The sequence below is a fragment of the Psammomys obesus genome, unplaced genomic scaffold (assembly GCF_907164565.1).
Source record: "Psammomys obesus unplaced genomic scaffold, mPsaObe1.curated_primary_1811, whole genome shotgun sequence".
Taxonomy (NCBI): domain Eukaryota; kingdom Metazoa; phylum Chordata; class Mammalia; order Rodentia; family Muridae; genus Psammomys; species Psammomys obesus.
The window spans coordinates 21,559,267-21,567,234 of NW_026596073.1; the positions used below are offsets into that span (position 1 = coordinate 21,559,267).

The following is a 7,968-nucleotide window of genomic DNA, read 5'->3' on the forward strand; positions in this document are numbered from 1 at the left end:
TCTGCTGCTGGCTTCTTTCCTGCAGGCTTCTTCAGCTTCTTGACATCTACAGGTTTTTCTTGTCTGCAGCCCCCTTCTCTGCCACAACCTTCTCAGACTTGACTGCCAATGCTGCTGCTTGCTTTCCGTTTCTTCACTCAGAGTTTGTGGTTTCTGGCCTGGTGAAGAACGGTATTCCTTCAAAGAACGGTAGTCTTTGTGAAAGGATTCAGCTTCAACATGATTCTCAGGTTCTTCAGTGGATTCTTCAAGACCCTACGCTGAATCTTCTTGTGTGGTGCTCAGAGGGCTCTTTGGATTTCTGGGCTTTTCAAGATTCTGTTAAGGTCTGTGTTCATCATCCTGTGCATGGGAAGGTTATAGTTACTCTTGAGGGAAGCAGCCTTATGCCAAGTGCCATTCAACTCATCTAACTTCCAGAAAGCGCTTTCAGTCCAAATGCAGGAACGTCCCACACGCCTACCAGCAGCAAGTTTCAAAATGTTCAACGTGTTTACACTAAGCAGAGGAATACCAGGGATGTTTCTTGATACCGTTATCTTCACTGTAGATGATGCAGGGTTCTCTGATCTGGATGCACCGTCGGTTTCTCATTTTGCCCTTGCCAGCTCTCATGCTCTGAGAGAGATAGACCTTTCTGATGTCATTCCAAGCTGTAAGTTTCCTAAGCAGCTGAGCAGCCTCCTTGGTCTTCTTGTAACCTTCAACCTTATCTTCAACCACCAAAGGCAGCTCAGGAACTTCCTCAGCACCATGACCTGTAGGCATTACCCAAGCTGGTAAGGCTGAGGCAGCCGGAGCAGAACAGATGGCACATTGGTTTTGGGTTTTGTTCACTCTACGGTGCCAGTGACGCCAGATTTTGGCTGGCACAAACATACAGCCCCCATGACATGTATTTCCAAAGGCACCCTGGCCAGAATGGTGCGTCCCCCCACCTCGAACTCTGGGAATTCGAGCTACAGCTCTGCCAGTACCACAAGACTCCACACTGGTCTGGCGACCTGCCAATTCACTGACAGCAAAGGGCTGTCTGTTGTTCTTTCTCAAGTTGGTGTGAACAAAGTTTACCATATCCGGTCGAATGGGGGCTTTGAGCACAGCTGGCAATTTGACATTCTTGCCAGATGACTCCCCCCTTTTCAGAGCACACCGATATGAGGGGACCAGCGCTAGCCATGATGGGGAGAGGAGAAGGCCATGCTCCTCTCACTTGGTCTGATTTTATGGAATGGAATATTTTGAGACACCATCTCCATCTAATATAAAATAATAATTTACACAATAAAATGAAATTGCTTGAGCAGCCAAAGGTAAGTGGGATTCTTTACCCATTCTGATAAATAGCTGCTGCATTTTAGAAAAATCTGATAGTCATCTCTTTTTAAAGGGTATCCATTCTAATGATATTTATGAGACACAAACTATTTTACAATACTTCCTTTAAAATTAACATGTTGCAATCAATAGCTAAGTCATCTGGGGTGCCTCGTTTACGTTCATGAATAAAATTATATTTACAAATCTTTTCTGTTTGTTCACAACCCATTCTCCATAGTATCCTCTTGTTAGAGGTGAAAACACTGTCTCTCTCCACTTTCCTTAGCTTTCCTGAAAATATCAGTGCAGTACTTTGGCAGATACCTCAAGTTTCAAAGACCCAAACGTACTACAAATGACCATAAAAGAATAATGTCTTCGCTGCAGATTAGCTTCCGAGGGCGCCAACTGTTGGAGGCATCTGCCAAGTGGGAGTTTTAATTGAATGGAATGTGTTGTGGTTCTATCAGAGAAGCTCATTCCCTCTCCATCTGTTGGGCAGTCTGAAATTGCCTTGCCTACGTAGACACATGGAATGACTGGATCCAGTAAACTACATACCACTTCAGGCTAGCTTTCCTTCTTTGTGTTTATTTTTTTATGCTTTCAAAGTCATTAGGCGATAAATTGGTGAGGAAAAAAAAAACACGATCTCAAACAGCAAAGGAACTCAATGACACAACCAGCAATTTGATTTTTAAAACTGGACCAAGAACTTACATGGAAAATTCTTCGAAAAGCATGTGAATGGCCAATAAATACCCACAAAGATGCTCAACATCGCTGGTCATTATGGAAATGCGAATTAAGACCAAATGTGATACAATCTCACACCTATTAGGATCACTGTTTGGAGAAAGTCGAAACAAAACAAACAATAACAAGTGTTGGAGAGGTTGTAGAGAAATTTGAACCCTGGACCCCTGCTGTTAGGAATAAAAGGTTTTTCACTATGAAAAACGGCACTGTGGGTCCTAAAAATTAAAGACAGAGTTTTCTATTTGGTCCAGCAGTTCCACATCTCGGCACACACTGGCAAAGATTCAAATCCGGGAGCAGAACATGTTTTTAACGGTATTCAGCACAACAGTGACCACAGTCCCAAAGGCAGAAGCAGCCCACCGTCTGTTGACAGACGGACGCATACCACGATAACTAATGACACGACACGCTGATAGTTACAGGTAGTGTGTAGCACATGCACTGAGAAATAGAGAGAGGTGTTCGATGTGACTTTATCGGCTCCTTCTACCTCTGCATGATTCCCAAGCCTCATGACCCAGGCCACAGGTGCCTGTTGGGGGGGGGGGTGTGCACTGCAGGAGAGACTGCCCCCTTTTCTGGGCTAAGGCCAGCATGTTCAGTTGAGGCATCACTGCTCTCTGGACCACTTTCCACTCCACTTCAGAATGGAGGAGTCAGGCTTATCATGTGCCCTGTGTTTTTTTAATAATTTTAATTCTTTGAGAATTTCATGCATGCATACAGTGTATTTTTATCACTACTTCCCTCCACCACTCCACATCCGACTCCCGCTGGGTCCCTCCTCCACCAGCATGCCTTCCTTTCATGTTCTTTTTTTCTTTTCTCTTTTCCCCCAAAGGTACTTTAATGGTCACAGAATTTCCCAGCATGGTTGAACCATAATTTATATAATAGTTTCCTATTATTTAACTGGTGAGAATATAGATTACCAAGCCCCTTCTGTAGTGTGGAAATCCCACCTCATCTGGACCATGATGGGAAGAAAGGCTCCCCTCTGTCCTAGACAAACAAGAGTCCGAACCTTTGTTCTCCAGGCTCCTTGCAGCTAGAGGAGAGAGAAATTCCCTGTAAATATGAGACACCTGAATGCATCAGAGTTTGTAGTCCTTTAGACCTAAAGAAGTGTGGTGGCAGAGATCCTGTCAGACCTCAGTGGCAAAGGCTGTAGCCACGTCAGCTTCCAAAGGCAGACAGGGTGGCAGCAGTGGTGAGGCCCATGCCAAACAGACTCCAGGGGCCCCATTTTGGACCACAATGTCCCCTTATGGTCTCTCCAGCCTCATTTCCAAACTGGGTTTTTCTTATCTTTCTGGAAATCTTACAAGTTGCCCTTTTTTATTATTTTATTTTAATTAATATTTATTTTTATGTCACATGTAGCCTAAGCCAGCCTTCAGTTCCTGATCCTCCTGCCTCTACCTCACAAATGCTGGGATTGTAGGCAGTGCTACCACACCAGGTTCAATACTAAACCCATTCTTCTTTGGATTGTATTAGCCACAGTTACATTTGTTAAGAAATAAAAATACTGCCTAACAGAGCTGTTGATGGGTTTTTGGAATTATTCTGAATTATATGGTGATCATCTTTGTATTTTAATGAAATTTTCATTTTCTTGACCTTATTCTCAGGTATCAAATGAAAATTGGAATGATGGTATCAACTGATTTGAAAAAAAAATAGCATAGTTCTGAGTTTGATAGTGATTATATATGTAAAATAACATGAGATTTGCTTTATTTTGCATGGAAAAATGTAGCCTGAAATTGCAAAAGTATAATTTTTAGTTTATTTGTTGTTTATGGTTGTGCGCAGGGACGACTTTGCGGAATTGTTTCTCTTTCCACCTTTTTGCAGGTTCTGGGGATCAAACTCACGTTGTCAGTTTTCACATCAAACACCTCTACCTGCTGAGCCCTTTCATCAGCCGCAGACTACATTGTCTGGCCGTTCTCTCACACAGAATTTTCATTACATTCTTCCCGATACCCTATCAGCGCAGTTAGAGAATCTGTCATCTTACTTAAAGCTTAAACTGCCCACATTGGAGTTGTAGGAAAAGTATGCAAAGCTGATCACTACACACCGTGCATCAGGTGTAGTTCAGAGCTAGATAGTAGAGCTAAAGTGAGGCAGGCATTAGTCAGGGAAGGCGTGGGAGTGAAACAGTCATAATGGAAAGCACAGGCTGACTTGATCAAGCCAGAGAAAGTTATATGGGAAATGGCTGCCAAGGCAGGATGCGGCCAACGGAGAAGAGTGGTTGAGGAATGGGGCAGGGTTATTGGACTTCCCAGACAAAGGAAATGGCTTTGGTCTAGTGCCAAGTGCCTGTCAAGGAATTTAATGACCAGCACACTGTGCCATAAGGCCACAGATACAACCGAGACCATGCCAGTGGCTTCCTCTTATATAGGGCACCACAAGATTTGAGGTCCTTCCTTTCTTATAAGAGTAAGACAGTGCAGCCACTCCTGGTGACCTGATAGACTAGGATCAGAGGGAAGAGGAGGAGGACCTCCCTTATCAGTGGACTGGGTGAGGGGCACAGGTAGGGAAGAGGGAGGGTGGGTGGGATTAGGAGGGAACGAGGGAGGGAGCTACAGGGGGGATACAAAGTGAATTGTAATTAATAAAAATTAAAAATAAAAGTAATATAGAGCCACTGAGTTTGCTTGGGTTGAGGGAGGCCTGACATAATCAAATTCATTTTGCTTGTGTAGAACAAACTGCTGGACTTCAGAGTGAATGTAGGGCTCTGAGTAAGTATTGGTGTTAGCTGTGGATAGAAGAAAAGGAGAGGTAGGTAGTTCAGAGTGTGTAGGGCCCCAGTCAGCAAGCTAGTTCAGTGGCTGATTAGCATGAAATGAGGCTCCAAGGTTAATCCCCGGTGCTAAAAAGGAGTCTAACCCTTTAACTAGCCTATGTAATCATTAGCAGATGAATGGAGACAGAAAATGTGGTAGATAAACACAATGGAATTTTATACATCTCTAAAGAAAAATAAAACATGGCATTTGTATGAAAATGCATAGAAATGAAAGTTACTATGTTAATCAATTTACACAATGGAATGCTACTCAGCAATTAAAAACAAAGAAATCATGAAATTTGCAGGCAAATGGTGGGAGCTAGAAATGATTATCCTGAGTGAGGTATCCCAGAAGCAGAAAAACACACATGGTATATATTCACTTATAGGTGGATATTAGACATATAATGTAGGATAATCATACTAAAACCTGTACACCTAAGGAAACTAATCAAGAAGTAGGACCCTGGTAAGAAGCCCAGTCTTCATCCAGAAAGGCAAACAAGATGGACATCAGAAGAGGGAGAAAACAGGGAACAGGACAGGAGTCTACCACAGACGGCCTCTGAAAAACTCTACCCAGCTGGGTATCAAAGCAGATGCTGAGACTCATAGCTAAACTTTCTGCAGAGTGCAGGGAATCTTAAGAAAGAAGTGGAAGATAGAAAGACCTGGAGGAACAAGAGCTTCACAAGGAGAGCAACAGAACCCAAAAATCTGGACCCACCCAGGGGTCTCTTCTGAGACTGATACTCCAAACAAGCACCATGCATGGAGATAACCTAGAACCCCTGCACAGATGTAACCCATGCCAGCTCAGTGTCCAAGTGGGTTCCCCAATAATAGGAACAGGGACTGTCTCTGATATGAACTGATTGGCTTGCTCTTTTATCACCTCCCCCTGAGGGGGAAGCAGCCTTAACCAGTCCACAGAGGAAGACAAAGAATCCAGTCCTGATGAGACCTGATAGAAGGGGAGGAGGACCTACCCTCTCATTGGACTGGGGAAGGGGCATAAGAGAAGAAGAGGGAGGGAGGGGGATACAGCAGGGATACAAAGTGAATTAACTGTAATTAATAAAAAATAAATAAAATAAAAAAGACACAGAAAGGTCAAAAAAAAGTGTGTCTGTTACTTATTTCATGTGAGTATATGCATCATGAAACAAGTAGAAACCTTGAGAAGACAGAGAGACTAGTAATGAAAGGGGGGGTAATAATAAACAGGATGGAGAAAAAAGAAAGGTAGAGAGAGGCACATGACAGAAGAGAACAAAGCTTAATGACATGAAAATGCCACAACGAAGCCCATTTGTTTGCCCGTGGGGTGGCCATGTTCACTGTCACCTTGACAGGATCTGAAATCACCTAAGGAGACACTTGCAGGCACACCCGTGCTGCATTACTGGGCCTCTGGGCTTCTGTGAGGGACTGTGTTGATTTGGCTATCAGATGTGAAGATACTCCTACAGGAAGAGGGGACCTTTCCTAAAATCTGCGGTACTGGGCTGCTTAAAATGGAAGCGTAAGTATTCCTTGCTCTCTGCTTCCTGACTCTGGATAGGAAGTGACCAGCTGCTTCGAGCTCCTGCTGTTTTGTTTTCCCTAATGAAGGACTGTACCCTGGAACTCTAAGCCCAATCAGTGCCCCCGTTCCATTCGGTTGCTTTTTTTTTAAGGGTATTCTATCTCATCAGTTAAGATTGCATACCAGCCTTGCAGAGGACCAGGGTTAATTTCTCAGCACCCATATTTGGCAGCTGAAAACCACCTATAACCCAGTTCCAAGGCCTCTTCAGGGTTTGCAGACACCTGCACTCACTCATGCACATGATACACATACATGTACATGTAATTAAAAAATTAAACTAAAAGAAGTCTAACACTTAAAATTGGATTTTTTAAAAGTAAGTCATAGTTGAGGGTGCAGCTCAGTGGCAGAGAGCTTCTTCGGTGTGAGTTAGTCCCTGCGTTTGATCGTTACTATAACAAATATGTAAGCCTTTGAAGAGAGGAAAGTCAATGTAAAAGCAGAGTACTATGTCACAAAACATCAAGCGTGTTCAGATATAACACGCTAAGAGTCAATGTGTGAGGAATAAAAATATTAGTGTCCTGAGAACTGATGACTTAACAAGAGTTTAGTGAAGTGGGGGATAGGGGTCAGAAAGGAGGTTAGCATAGGCCAGAGTTTCAGTAGATTTGGGGGGAAGAGAAGAGATGGAAGGAGATTAAAGGAAAAGTCATTTGTTTATGCTTTAATTCGAAAATTCTGCAAACATTTTCAAGCAGATAGGAAGGATTCCATTGAAAGAGAGCGTATCGATCAGGTGTGTAATGGCAGGCATAATTTAAAAATGGGGGAGAGACGGGCAAGATGGCTCAGCAGACAAGGGTTTGCCTGAGGCCTAAGTTTGATCACAACCTGGTTTCAGTCCCTAAACCCAGGTAAAGGTGGAAGCAGAAAAATTCTACAGAGCTCTCATCTGACCTCCACACACAAGCTATGGTACAAACAAATTTTAGGTCTAATGTGATTGGCTGCCCAAGCTAGATTGACTTTTGTCCTCTCCTGGCTTTGGTTCTGCTCCTCCCGTTGCTCATTCCCTTTATTTTTAGGCTTCAAATCTCAAGGTCACTTTTTCCCCAGCCATGTTCACTTGCTAGGTCATCTAAATTGGCATCTTGATTTACATACCATCCACAGCCGACAACTCCCTGGTTCTCTCTAGCTCTGACCTCCATACCAGTACATCTAGCTGCCTCCCCACGTTCTCTTCCTAAGTCTCTAATTTAAGCTATTCTACAATTTCCATATTAATGGCAAGTTCATCTATTGTTGCAAAGGCCAAAGGATCCACAGATCTGGGACATACACAGCACATCGGTACTTTCCTTCAGAAGTACGGACTTTAGTGATTCTTTTTTTTTTTTTTTTTTTTTTTATCACTTCCATGACACCATTCTGAAGTAAGCCACTGATGCCTCTTATCAGCATAATACCTTGTCTGGACTTAAAATACTTACGAAGCCCCTCTGCCTCTATACTTTCAACTTCTCTATACCACCAC

At 43.2% G+C, this 7,968-nt stretch overlaps 1 pseudogene; it reads right to left on the reverse strand.

Annotated features, from left to right (window-relative positions):
* Positions 1 to 266: 266 nt before the first annotated feature.
* LOC129690439 (60S ribosomal protein L4-like) lies at positions 267 to 1,180 on the reverse strand (annotated as a pseudogene).
* Between the last annotated feature and the right edge of the window lie 6,788 nt (positions 1,181 to 7,968).